The following is a 15,500-nucleotide window of genomic DNA, read 5'->3' as shown; positions in this document are numbered from 1 at the left end:
GCTCACTCAATATACAAAAATCACATTTCCAATGGATAGAGTGCAAGTCCAGGTTAATGCCAGAACATTTTACATGACACTGCCTACCACATGAACATACTAGTTTGATTTGATTCCATCGTACACAGGAGAGACAGACACAACACTTCATTACAACATATACAACAATAAATGCTTACATAACACCGTGACCACAAGCGCGCCTGCGGAATTTGAGGCAGGCAGAATTGAAAAGAATAACAGAGAGAAAAGTTCAAGAGGAGTTCAAAAGTTCACTTGCCTGGATTCTCAACAGCCTCCTATGTTTACATCGAATAAATTAAAGTTAAATTAGGCCGGAGTAAGGAAACATAGAAATGGTAATATGGGTCGCGTGAGTTACTTCAAAAACCGTTCGCAGTGTTCTTTCCAGTCGGAATGTGATGCTATCGTGAACAGTCTGTTGGTTGTTTTGACTTTGATTTTTCCGTCTTGGGTCCATACCTTGTGATCATGTTGGTTGTATTTCAGCTTCACCTTTCTCAGGAGACTCTGTCGTTCACTTGTCAGATTCTCGTGAATGTAGATGCCAGTCGACCTCAGTTTGGATCTCGAGGCGTAGACTGACGACCTCGGTCCGTAGCCGCAGAACTTGACGATGATCGGGCGATGAAGTGGCCGTCCTTTTCTGTCATTCCTTCCTCGCTCACCTATCCTATGCGATCGGTCGATGTCCTCCGGTTTGATGTCGACGTTCAGCTTCCCCTTCGCGAGATCGCAGATCAGTTGGTCAGTGCGTTCGCCGGTTGTTTCCTTGACTCCGTGAATGACAAGGCAGTTTCGTCTTGAGTATTGCTCAAGTTCCTCGATGCGGGATTCGGCAATGCTGAGATTCTTCTCAAGCTGTTTGATCTGGCTATCTCTCTTTTCAAGCTCTATCATGAAGCAACTGTGTAAGGCTGGGGCAAGAGCGGGGCCCAGGGCAGGTGCTAATCGCTCTTCCATCAGCCGCTGGTCAGTGAAAGCTGAGATGATAGCTTCCACAATAGGTTGAATGTCTGGTCTTGCACCAGTGGTCAGCAATGGCGGACCAGAAGAGGACCTGCTGTTGGTGCTATCGGTGTTCTTCGTGTTTCCCCCAGTGAGTCGGTCCGGATTAGAGTTAGGGTCCGTAGGGGCGGTTGCTCGGGTCCAAACCATCGTGACAGGATTGAGAAGGTTCCAAAATATACCTCAAGATTCGAGATGGTGGTCCAAAATCAGCTTCAATATATTCCAAGAGGGTTAACGTATATGTCACTAGCCCAATTTCCACAGATTTGACTGGCTTAATGTTGAGTTTCGACAAAAATTTAGCAGATGTTCAGGAGCATGTGCGGCCCTGGTATAATCACTGAATTCTATAGGAGGAAGTATCTCATTTGCCCATCCACGCTGTACAGTACCCCATGTTAGCTCATGAAGCCGCGCCGCCATGTTACCAGGTACACTCAATGGCGATATACACGCATTTTCCAGCGTTGACTGTCACCAAGATCACGTGGATGTTACGAGCTCCTTCCACAGGTTAGTGTATGGTATGTGCGTGGTAAAATGGCGACATGGTGGCTGCAAATCGAGTGGTCAATGAGATGTCTAGATATTATTTGAGAGAACAGTGGTTATTTGACTGTGATAAGTTGGCTTCATGCAGTGAACTTTCAACCCATGACGTAGTCAACCGTGTTTCAGCAAAATCGCAGGGACAGTATGCAAATTGCAGAATTGAGCGATCATCATAATCATGTTGTGTTCTAACACCCAGGAAAGGCTGACTCATTCTCATTGGTTTCTATAGATTTGATAGATTAGATTGGTACAAAACGGATGCATACCCACATAAAATTACCAAAAGGAAACATCAGCATGTGCTTTATCCTAATCACCACCAATGACGATCAAAGAATGAGTGTATACCTAGGGACCTACGTGTATATTTCCTACTCCTCTGATCAGACTTTTCAACATGAAAAGTGTACTTCAATACACTATTCTACGACTCAGTTTTCCTTTGAAGGTCACTCACGGCTGAAATAAGATCAACGCTTATGTCACTGTGGCTAACCATCAAATTTTGTAAGAAACTGCACACAAAAACGTTTCGCAATGACTGTATTCCGATGACTATATCATTGTCTCACTTGGTTTTACAGCTCTCCCTCTCTCTCACTTCTTCTTCTTCTTCTTTTTATTGATCTTAGGACCCATGGCCTATAACTTTCTATCCACCAATCGATATTATATTCATCCATTTTATTCATTTTATCTATCTGTCTACCCATTATACTAGTATCTATCTTTGATACCGAAGCACAAGCACATACACAAATACACACAAATCTGAGGAAAACACCAAATATATGCAAAAAAAAAAATCTTTGGGCAAAAGCTGAAGAATTTATTTATTTTTTCTAAAATTTATTTATTTATCTATTTATTTATTTATCTATTTATTTATTTATTTATTTATTTATTTATGTATGTATTTATTTATTTTTATCAATGGTATCTTTACTCAACAAATCATTGATCGCAGCCAGAGGCTGAATCCCAAATAATTTTACAAAAGTGTAAAAATACACATACACATTATACATAAACATACATCATTATTACATCATTTGCACAATTCCTTTTCAGTGTTAACTTTATATTGGACCCCATGGAAGAACAGAATGATCCTAACAGTGAATCTGAAATGGACAATCCTTTCATTTTGTAATCTTTGATTATTCATGTATGATTTAGATTTTCTTTGTATTTGCAATGGACCCTAAATAAACAAAACAAACAAACATGGACGTTAAGCTGCATTAGATAGGGGTATTGTGAATTGGTATGGGATTGTAGGCCCTATAATCTTCCCAAGAGTGAGAGACTGGTTTCTTTAGAAAGTATCCTACAGAGGGCGCAATAATATACGAGTTTCTTTCTCTCTTTCTTTCTTTCTTTCTTTCTTCTTCTTCTTCTCTTTCTTTCTTTCTTTCCTTCTTTTTTACATCCTTCCTTTCTTTTCTTTCTTTCTTTCTTCTTTTTCTTCTTCTTCTCTTTCTTTCTTTCTTTCCTTCTTGTTTCCTTCCTTCCTTTCTTTTTTTTTCTTTCCTTCTTCTTCTTCTCTTTCTTTCTTTTTCTTTCTTTCCTTCTGTTTTCCTTTCTTTCTTTCTTTTTTTTTCTTTCTTTCGTTCTGTCTGTCTGTATGTCTGTCTTTCTTTTGAGGATGAAAAAGAAGACAGTGTTCTCGCCAGAGAAAGTCAAGGTAATCGAGTGCAGTTGTGTGTGTGTGTGTGTGTGAATAGCAATACGCTATTCCTGCCGCTGCCAGGACGGTAAACCTACCTTGGGTAAGGGTTCGCCCAGGGATACGCAACTGTCGTAGGTCTGTCTGAGGTTAGTGGTCCATGGACCCACGGCCCGAATGTGGAGGGAGAGATCCTCCTCGTGTGGGGCGGAGGTCAGGGTGAACGGATGGTACTCGTTGCCGCCCAGAGCGGTGCAGGCGATTCGTACCCACTGGCCGGACTTGTAGTCGAAGCTGTCCGGCCGCTTGAACACGAGGTTGGTGACATCTGTCAATGTAGAGCATCCATAGAAAGAAGGTCAGAGAAGTTTGACAAGGGAGCAATGCACATAATCATGCAAACTGCACTGATATGCTGATAATGTCAAAATGACACGATTGCTTGACTTGCTATAAGAAAACAAAATATCAGTACGTGAGTGGTTGATCAGGTATAGTACAGGATAACAAAGATTTTAAATCTAAGAATTCGCCTGAGTTTGTTCAAGTATCATTTGGATTTACTAAATGCGGGGGAAAGGGTTACTTTTAAGACATTTTCCAAGAAAACTATCTGTATAACAGTTAACTGTTTTCACACTGTTTCACACTGTTTCATGTGCTCTGTTAAATATAAAAGCGAGTACCGCTCGCCGACCATTCTATGAAATCTGGAATCACTAAACGGGTGTCGCTTCTCGGATATCGTTTTCTTGAGCGGGCAAATGAAGATCAGCGTTAGGGGACCATTTGGCGAACCGTTTTGTGGCGACAAGAGATCTGCATCGAGAACTTCTTGCCAAATTGGTCGGCAAAAGTTTTTTTTTTGTGTGTGTGGTCGTTTTGGTAATGAAAATGTTGGCAACCGGCCATCGATTGATCGCTGATCTTTTTAAAACCGGTCTTCAGTGATAGCTGGCCCTTGACATGAAGATTTGTGGTTGACCAATAAAGATTGATGGTTTACCATTTTGTCAAACGGTCGCCAACCAGAACGAAATAATCACTACCTCTCGTAGGATCTTTTGTAGCAGAGTATCTACGTGTATGTGCCAGAACACCACAAAATTGGTGCTTGCTGCAGTCCAGAAGGATTCATATACCTTTTCCTGGCCACACATGACGAGCCATACCCCAAACCCCCAAACACTGAATTGCAAAATACGTCCATGACCCCGAACTTGAAATTTTCAGAGTGGGTGAACAAGAAGTCTATCAATGGAAGGGTAATTGTACACGCCATCAGTAGTACAACTGTGGAGACTTTACTGGTTACATTTTCATGTGCTGATGTCCTCGATTCTGAAACAATATCATTTTTAAGGTTTTTTTCTCATCATCACTAAATGATAGTAGGGATTTAATTGTTGCCACACCTGACGGAAGAATGTCCGCCTTGCGCACGGGGATCTCCACAGTTCGCCGCCCGATGCTGACTATCTTGTCTAAAGTGAAGAGGACTGCGGGTCCGACGAAGTAAGCGTAGAACGACGGCGGCTGGATCAGACTCCCGCTGCCGTGGAGGATCATGAGCATGAAGTAGACGACGAAGAGCTGGTGGGAAAGCCAGAACAGGCGGAAGACGCGACGCCTGGAGAACTGGGTGGCAAAGACGAAGATGAGCGCGCAGACCATGACCAGCAGCACGGCCGTTACACCTGTCGACCAAAAGGAGATGGACGAGGGAGGGTCCATGAGTTTCGAAAAAAGACTCTTATTGTTGGTCTGGGTATGGCGGATAAAGTTGACACTTGAAAAGAGGTTTTTGAAAGTAAACATCACTGGCCAATACCACCCACACCCATCTAGCGTCAGGTGTATAAAAAGGACTTGGAAATGCTTGGGAATTTCTAATAGTATGGTTTACTATAGTACTGGAAAGGCTATGGGGGGATATCGTGTCATTGTCAGTACTATTATCATTTCTAGTAATAGAAGTAGAAGTAAAAGTTGTAATAGTTGCAGTAGATATAGAAGGTAATATTTCCTATCATCATTATTAACATTTCCCTTGTTTCTATAACTATGACCAATATCATTACTTTCGTGTTTAAAATTTCGTTTGTAAGGATCGAGTTCAATAAGATTACAGTCCGTGGCGATGGACACCATTTGGAGATTTGGGAAGCGAATCTATAGGAGGCCCTTCAACATGTACCAATTAAGATCGAACATGATTGTCAGGAAGTACAAAATAGCATTTATTTACGCAGTTCAAATCGCGCCAAAGAAAGTCAAGGTAATCTAGTACAGTTGTGTGTGTGTGTGTGTGTGTGAGTATGTGTGTGTGTATGTGTGTGTGTATGTGTGTGTGTGAATGTGCGTGTGTGTGTGTGTATGTGTGTGTGTGAATGTGCGTGTGTGTGTGTGTGTGAATGTGCGTTTGTGTGTGTGTGTGTTTGAGGTATTGTCTACTGTAATCTTTGCTGTCAATATCCTTGAATGTGAGGACGTAATAATAACACGTCCACGTAATAAATGATAAACCCTGTAAGGGATCGATTCTTCCAAAAGTATACAAAAGAAAACCTGCAGGGTCATAACCACGTGATTAAACTTTTTTTAAAAATACTTAATCGTTTCCTCGAGTGTTTCCTTGAATTAACATCTGTTTTCACCTATACCCATTTTTGGATATAACAATGGTCTACAAAGAGCACGACATCATCATAAATCTTTCATATTTGATTGAAAAATTCCTACAAGCGTCATCATTCTGATGATAAATCATAAAGCTCGAGAATGTTTCGTAAAATGGATAGCCCACTTTATTCGGGATAGAACAAAGGGGGTCTAAAATGGGCCTGGAACAAGACAGGTCTCCTGTGCTATTGTGTGTATCGATTATTGATGGCTTTAGCCATGAAACACATTGTATAACCTTTTCCATGTCATGGACTTTGGACAGGTGCACATCACTATGAGGTTTTCTGCGCCAATCAACACACGGAGCACAAAAAGGGTTAAGCCAAAACCATGGAGCCTTTCAGAGCAGAAGACAAAGCTTGTCGCTGCCATACCTCATTTCCCGCCAAATGATTCGCGGGGGGGGGGGGGGGGGGGGGGATTACACTTGACATAGCCAGAGAACGAATTCCATCACTGTCTGTTCTATATTTCTTTGTGTTTATGTAATTCACATGTGAGACGAAATCAATCAGAACACTTCCCTTCACAACTCCCCTTTCCCTCTCTGTTTTCTCTGCCCCCTCTCCATTTGTCATTCTTTTGTGTGGCACAAAATATCAATCCATAAACATGTAATTTGGTGCTATGAGAGCCATGAATGCCAAAACAGTGTTATGGAAGGACACAATGGATGAAGAATATATAGCCTTGAACGTCGTAAAATCACCCTTGCAAACGTCATAAAATTTTGTATTGTTAAAGAATATGTCTCCAAATATTGTGTATGAAATCTTACGGTTTTACACCTCGGTGTTTTAAAGAAAGAAACAAAAAGCTAACTCATATCACACGAAAATTCGCCTACCTGTTGTACCGAGAATAATAGTTGCATTTTTTCGGAGTCCGAATTGTTAACTCACAGGAAATCTACAGTATTGTCTCCCCTCCATCATAAAGAAGTTTCCAGAGTAACTACTCTGCGGAAAAGTCCGAGTTATCTATACAATATACCGGCTTATGAAAAGAATTTAATTTTCAGGAGTGCAAAAGGGACACATGAACTGTAAGCAACATAAAGTCACCTTTGATAATTATGCTTGATGTAACAATTTGAATTAAATTCGACGATAACGAGATAAAACAAATTATACAAAAAAGATCTTTCTAAAAAAAAAACTACTCTGATAAAATGTTATGATTAGTTGAAGATGTACACTGGAATGTCTTCGTCCATAACTTGACACGTACATGTATATCATAATATGCACACACTTCATCCACACACACACACACACACACACATACACACACACACACACACACACACACATACATACACACACACACACACACACACACACAGAGACCACATTAACACATACTATGTACCGAATACATGACGCTATTGCTCATACGTAATTGATGAAGATAATTATGAGTATAAGGAAGAGTGCCGATTTCCTCACCTGTCACGGTTGTTCCAATCCAGTGATGAAACTTTGGAGTAATGTGAGACCTGATATAAAAGAGATTTTGAGTAAAATCCAGTCGATGATTGTGATTTCACAGCATTATTTTATAGAGCAATGGGGATTATCATGCACAGTCATGTGTATATCATTCACTTAGATAAAATTCCTGTGATGTAAGCACAATCTTTCTTAAAAATCCATCTAGACTGTCGTCAGAAGATGAACACAAAGGCTGCCAAAGTGCTTACCTGTACCAAATCTCCGGAAAGATGCAGTTGAGGTCCTCCGCCGCCTGGGTCGACAGGTGGAAGAAGTTGGATGCATGACCGAGTATGTGGACAACTGCGGGATAGATGATAAATCAGGTGAAGTTGGTGAGAAAGATAGAATACAAAAAAAGTGAAACTAAAAAATGAGATGAAAAAAGACGAAAGGAAAGACAAGGAAGAGGCGCAGAAAGGAGGAAGAAGAGGAGGAGGCGGAGAAGGAGGAAGAGGAGGAGACGGGAGGTAGAAGGAGGATAAAAAGGAATTGAGAGGACAAGCAAACGGTGGAGGATGGGATGAGTGAAACTTGTCGATCTGACTACGTGTAGGAGTAGAATTCATTACTCCGTTCGTTCCTATTTTCTCTTTCTGTCCTTCCCTTTTTCCTGTTACATTTTTTTTCTTTCAATGACAGAATACATTCCCCTTTCCCCGTTTCTCCGTTTGTCTCAATATCTGATTTGTCGGTTTGTTTGTTTTTTTGATGAGGATCATGGCGGACATAGTAATGAGAAAATATCATTTGGTATATCAAATTGCGAAACAGTGAAATAACAGAATAATGTTGCATTGTGAAGTGAGAAAATGATTTTTTTTTTTGTCTTTCGTACCCAAGTCTTGATATCATTGCCATGATCATTCTGAACACACACTTTTCCACATGAAAAGCGATATTGCATGAGTATGGGTGTCGATAGTTCCAATCACTGCTCAAATTTAGGGGGTTACGTTGACGTATAATCAATCATTAGCGAGCTTTATATCTGGGAAGCAAACGCTAAGGTGACGCAGCCTCATGGGTTGGACAACGGAAACAGTTGTCTCGCGCATGTGTGCAGAACACCATTTTTAGCCTTTATACAGCGTCGTCTTCAGCGTTCGCGTCGCTGATCTAAACCTCGCTAATAATTAACGACATAGAGCATACCTGACCAGCCCAGGGAGATGTAAGCCACAATCTTGTGGAATGACAGATGTGCGTCGAAAGGAATGTAGTGGGAAAGGAATGTCTCACGCAGGCGCGTAATGGTGTTGCGCGAGACGGTCACCAGCAGGGTGGAGTAGGTGAAAGTCAGCGCCGCCGCCGACCCGCGGGAAATGGGCAGACCCCAACTGGTGATGCGCCGGGAACCCTTGTGCTCCGAAAACGTGGAGTATTCTGTGTGTCGGAGTGGTTAAAGAATGGGAGAATGAGTAATGTATTTGAGGACATGCTGATGACTCCCGAATGCCAAAACTCCTACAATGTGTGAAGTGAAGCTTATATGCATATACAATTATGTGGTTAATTATTGACGAAGATGAAGATTTCTTTTTCAAATTATGTCGGATAATAAAAGAATATTTAGTTCAACCTTTAACTCCAGAACATTCACATTACAACAACACGTGATTTTATTCATTTTAAAGACATAATCTGAATTAATATCACGCTTGCTTCAAAGGTGAAAAGTTATATACTCTGAAAGTGCCTCTCCTTTTTCGTACAACCACAATTCCGTGTCGCCTTTGGCGCCTAATATTAGTATATGAAAAAGGATCGATGTTAATCATAACTGCGGGTGGATACCACTACGTCTTTTCTGATACCGGGTGTTCGCCAACAAAACCTGGCCCCGCAGAACCAAAACAAGGCGTTCCAGATTAAAAAGCAAGCAAAACAACAACAGCGACGACGACAACAAAAACAACAAACAAACTAACACAAAGATATCTTGTAACGTAAACTCCAGTCCTTGTCGTTTGATTTTCTAATAATACTTTCATAGTTATATGAAGTTTGCGTGAGAACGATTCTATCCGACTGATGTCAATTTAAGAAACACTATTATAAGCAACGTACGCAGGAATCTTTGCACGAACACGCCGCACATGACGAGAAAGTAGAGGGTGAACCAGAAGATTTCCATCTTGTTGTTTTCGATGTAGCTGGTGACGACGTCGTAGAGACGGGCGAGTTTATTCCGCTTATATTCTCGTTCCACCGTCTCCAGTTTCACGTCACTTTTCTTCGACTTCCGCCCTGGTCGACGACTAGATTGAGAAGATAATAGAGTTTGAGGAGGTAAAGAGAAACACGGAAGTTTCTAAAAAACAAGTGATAGAATTCAATATTTTTTAACAAACTCATACCATTCTCATTCGATTTGAATATTCGTAGGTAAGATCATTACGTTTATTGGCGTACATGAAATTCTTGACTGTTTTGTCCTTTTTCGTGAAATTCTGAACATAAGTGTCTTTTGTACATTGAGAATTTTTAGAGTTGTATGATTTAACAATAACAACACAAAAACAGTTGATAGTCCTTAACATTTTCTTTTAACTCTAGATAACTATTTACGTACATTATAGGAAAACGATTTGTGCAAGAGGGTATAAGAGGGAGTTAAAATAGAAAGTCTTTTATAGAGGTCTTTTATCTAAAACCTTAGATAACAATGGGTATCGAAGAGAGACTTCGAGTGTCAAGTGAACTGAGCAGAATTGATAAGCTAGTTCATAAGAAGCCAGTTCGGAGTCACCTCATGGGCACATTAGTGCCAAAGGCCTTTTTTTTTTCTCAGTCAGGTAGGGGCACCTAACTCGTTTCCAGGGCAACATAATGCATAAGCTTATAAGCTTCTACAACTCGTGGGATTCATCAATCCTGTTCAAAAAAAGAATGAACTTGGGTAGACCAGATGACAAGAATGATCCGTCAATTTACACCTGGGGCAGCATCCATTTCATTATTTTGCATTACCTATTTTGATGTACATGCATTAACAATCTCTTTCTATTGATATTGCCAAATACCACTTTTTGCTGTGAGATGGATGTGCTGGCAAGCAGCATTTATAAGGATTACATGAATAATCATTTCATCACAGATGCTTATTCCAGTGAATTTAAAAACTAACATTCCTGTTGATACGAATGACCTTTTTTTTCTACTCATGCACAGAGTGGAACTCCAAACTGGCATATCCAATCTGAAAATGTGCAGATAAAGGTTTGATTTGATTTGATTTGATTTGATTTAATTTAATTTAATCTAATCTAATTTGATTTGATTTGATTTGATTTGATTTAATTTGATTTGATTTGATTTATTTCTGCATTTTTCACAAAGTATATACAACACAACAAACAATTTTCCAATACTAATCACATTATATCTAACACAAAATGAATATGCTGTAAATAAAGTCACATATAATGGTGATTGAAGATCTCTTGAAATTGACTTGTAACTCATGTATTTTGAAAACCGCATAGGTCGTCACGAAAACTATGGCATGGATATTTATGTATATACTAGGTGCATATCGGAATGTACAAGTGAATGAATATTCTTCATCTACTATTCGTTAAAAAAAAAGAGAAAAAAACATTCACGCAGTAATTACAAGTAACTGAACATTTTCCGCTGGTCTGATTTCACCGGGTCTTCTCATTAAAAGATAAATCCATGTATAGGAAAGTCTGAGGCTCAGAAATCATTGCTCACGATTTCTAACGGTGATTCCTTATGAAAAATTTTGCTGTCTCGAGATGATACAAGAAGGCAGGAATGTCGCCTAAGTTGATAAATGTTTACGCACCCTACACGGCAATGACGTCACTATTTATTGGTGCATTCCTATAAAGGCATTCCTTTCTTTTAATTGACAAATCCTAAACATACAGCAGGGGTAAATATCACGGATTTCCGTATTGTGCGATTTGATTGATGTTTTGTTTGAAGAAGAAAACCCTTGTAAATGCCGTCAATTGCTATGCAAATACGCTTGTCACATAATGGCAAAGTTTGCACTAATGTGGTAAACTGCCTTTTTGAAGAGCAATGTTTACATGGTGATAAGTCAACACTGAACACTGTAGAGCTTGGGCTCCGTGACACCGAGAAATGTGAAATATCTCGATCGCAGACACGTTGTATTTCATTCACTCCAGGGGGCATAGGGCCCATAGCGTCTTGCAATATAAGCTCCACAATATTAGAAAGCATCACGTGGTGAGGTTAATAATATTGGTGGGACAAAGTCAACCGTTGCTAGGTGACGGATAAACGCCGGCATGTCACAGTGATGCAAGGGAATTCCCGACTTTGAAACCGAGGACTCGTCTCGACTTTTGGCGAGACGTGATTGCAAACGAATGAAATGAGGGAAATTCCCTTTTAAAGACCACAATTTGATCCAACCAAGGCATACGTTCTTTTTTTTTTACCTTAAATTGTCTCAATGCTAATGTTAGAGCACACACAGGAATGTTCTCGGTATGAAATCTTCACAAATTGTGTGAAAATTGTTTCATGGCTGAGATGTCCCACTGAACGTGTAACAATCAACACTAAATCATGTCAAATATGCGACAGTAGCAGTTGTCTATAATAGAGACTGCATTGTCCCATCCATCCCTCCGACTTCCTACATAAAAAGGAAATCCACCGCAAAAATAAATAAGCTTAAAAGAAGGAGAAAAAAACATTCCCTACAGAATAATGCAAATATGACAATAATAGGACAGGAAATATGAGAGAAGATATGACGTTTTGAAATTTCATTTTTTTTTTCGGAAAACAGTTCTTGGTCAGTCCTTACAGATATTTGAATTAGCTAGTTGATGATGTCATACAATCATAATTTTCATGTATGTTATACACGTATGTGAAATTAAGAAAAAAAAACATATTTTCAGTTAATGCAAGTAAAAGCATGTTCTCACACCAAGATACATTATTTAGTCAACATTTGTTCTTTTATTTTATTTTGGGAGGTTTTAAGGCCAGTCTTACATTTACACAGCTGAAATATAAGATTTTTGTCATTTCTGTATTTGAAATGAATAAGCATGACATCATCAACTTGCTAATTTGATTGTGAAATGTGAAATTTCAAAACGTCCTATCTTCCTTATTATCTTATCCGATATTTGTCATTAGTATATATATATATATATATATATATATATATATATATATTCTATCGTTCTGTAGAAAATATTTTTCTCTTTCTTTTGAAATTTATTCATTTTTGGGGTAGATTTCCCCTTTAAAGGAAGTTGGGACGTCGATCGTTAGGGACTGATTTTTCTCTTTGACAAATTTGCAGCGGCTTGTTAATGCGTTCAACTCTGCATATGCTGCCATCACATTGGAAGGATACTCGTGTAAAAGTGCCACTCAGCATCATATTAAGCACAAGCCTCTTCCCTTCCCATCCAATCTTCTCTTTGGGCCATCATTGATGAATTGACCTTTGGCTCCACACTAGCCTTCTGTCAAGGCTTTCCCAATTTCTTCATATCTGTCTTCTGTCTGTTATTCCTTTTGCATAAGAGCCAAGAGTGTTTTCTGGGTTTTTTTTTATATTTTTAATGAAGAATTCATTTGAAAAAAGGAGAGATTTTTATTCACTTATTCATTTTTTTTAATTTTGTTTTGTTTTGTTTTGTTTTGTTTTGTTTTGTTTTGTTTTTGGCGAGAGAATGGTGGACCGGGCCAATGGTCATAAGGTTATTGTCATGTCACTTCGAATCAGCTCACGCGTATCCAGAGAGGGCGCTTCTTATCCGTCCTTTCTTGCTCCCTCTGTCACCGTCCTTGCTCTTCTTGCTCCCTCTGTCACTATCCTTGCTCTTCTTGCTCCCATTTTCTTTCCTCTTCACGCGGCCGGGGTCTGCGGAGAAAGAACGTGACATGTATAAAGGATGATTTCATCACGGCCATTCAACAGCATTATACGTAAGACATATTAATGTATTCCTGCAAATGCTGTTTGGGGAATATTTACCTTTAAATATGGAAAATTAAACCAAAGCCATTTACAATGAGATCGGGAAAACGATAGAAATAATACAGTCGTTTGTAGAAAGGCTGTCGTCTTGATACGGAGGGAAACTGATTGAATAGAATGGGGAGGGGGAAGGGATATGAGGGGATAGGAGGGGAGGGGAAGCAAAGGGAAGGGGGAAGGGGGATGGGAAGGGATGGAGAAGGAAGGAGAAGTGAATGGGGGAAGGGAAAGGGAAAGGAAGGAGATGGGAGGGAAGCAAAGGGAAGGGGGAGGGAGGGAAGGGGGAGGAAATGGGATGGAGGAGTGAAAGGGGCAGCAAAGGGAAGGGGAAGGGGATGGGAGGGAAGCAAAGGGAAGGGGAAGGGGATGGAAAGGGAAAGGAAAAGTGATGAGAGGGGACGCAAAGAGAAGGGGATGGCAGAGAAAAGGAAGGGGAGGGGGATGGGAGGGGAAGGGAACGGGAAGGGAGGGAAGGGAAATAAAGGGGCTTGGAGGCAAAGCAAAGAGAAAAGGAGGGGCAGAGGAAGGAGGAAATGGATGGTAAGAGCAAGAGGTGAGAAGGGGAAGGATATTGAAGAAAAGGGGGTGGGGTATGGATAAATAAAGGGGGAATTGAAGGGGAGGGAAATGTTCTTAAAGGAGAATGTGAGGGCAAGATCAGGAGAAGGGCGGGCGGAGATGGCAGAATATTGAATCCCATGACTGACCGATCTTGATACTGGACTTTCCGAAGCTGTCCTTGTTGTCGCCCATGAGAACATTAAAGTCTTCGAGAGTCAGCTCTTCTTTTTCCTCGAATCCGGCTGCAGCGAACATCGAGGCGATGGCGTCGTCGATCTTCTCTTGCTCCAGCGAAGCGCTGTTTGTCTCCAACATGGACCTGGGTACAAAGGCATCGATGTCGTCGACAGAGTATGTGATTTTACTCTTACTTCTACTCCCAGTTTTACTCCTGTGTTTAAATCTCCTATTCACCCTTAATCCAGAATGCGTGTTAAAATCTCTCACAAATGAATTAGAATGATTAATCGTATTATGTTTATTACTTGTATGTTACATTTATGTTCATGTCCAGACAAACGAATTCACAAAGAACAAGTCAAGTTGAACTCGATAACTTTAAGAATGTCGATCCTGCTCACAAGTTAGACTAGAACTCACGTGAAATAAGAATTTCAGTTTGTTTTGTTGTGTTTCTAAAACACGGCAAGTTTTGTCTGTTGTCGATACGTCAACGTACAGTGTATGCTTTGTGCTGCCAACGAATGACTGAGTGATCGCAATGCCTTTCCAATTAACAACATCCAGTGGATTGTTGACAGTTGTATATAGATGGTTCATAGTTACAATGGGGAGTAATGCATCGAAGTTAAATTGATTTGACTCATTCCAAATCATTACTTCTAATCTTATCAACATGTCTTTGTAAACCGAGTAATAACAATTTGTCATCTCTTTATGATAGTCACAGATAGCCTTGTTTGTTCGTGTCTGTGGCTCTTCTAATTTTCAGAAATGTATCATTAAGAACGGACCCTGGTATCTACCAAGTGCCGCAGTTCAATTTGTTAAGGACAGAGAGGAAAGAGCTTCTTAAATTTCATCGGAATTTCATTCAAGCGCTCAAGGCGTTTCCGGTAACCTTATACACGACGATGAGAGTTTAGCCATACGCCATGAATACAGATAATCTCAACTGACATAAAATTGCTTCATGACCTTCTTTTGTCGAATTTCAATCACCACTTGAGTCGTTTTTATTTTTGTGACGAAATCTAAACTATACTTTGCAATCGATAGTTGCTGAAATTACGACCCCATTAAAAAAGATAAGAGGAAAGTGAATGAATTACGATCTCTTTGCCTCACCTCAGCATGATCTTGAATTCATCTCGTGATAGCGCTCCGGAGTTGTCTACGTCGTACATGTCAAACATCAGCTTTATTTTATCTTCTGGTTTGCCTGTGTGATTGAAGACGCACAAATGGGGAAAAAACACTGTCATGTAAAAACATCATTTTCCTGCTACTGTATAAGAGCTAAGCACGATCTGCC

General features: G+C 40.1%; 1 pseudogene; it reads right to left on the bottom strand.

Moving 5' to 3' along the window:
- The window catches only part of LOC139720373 (dual oxidase 2-like), a 48,981-nt pseudogene that overhangs the window by 13,636 nt on the left and 19,845 nt on the right, over positions 1 to 15,500 (bottom strand).

Source organism: Diadema antillarum, unplaced genomic scaffold (genome assembly GCF_040938485.1).
Source record: "Diadema antillarum isolate AM-2024a unplaced genomic scaffold, OU_Dant_1.0 scf00000127, whole genome shotgun sequence".
Classification (NCBI taxonomy): domain Eukaryota; kingdom Metazoa; phylum Echinodermata; class Echinoidea; order Diadematoida; family Diadematidae; genus Diadema; species Diadema antillarum.
The sequence above is the reverse complement of the archived record's forward strand: the minus strand, read 5'-3'. Positions and strand labels throughout refer to the sequence as shown.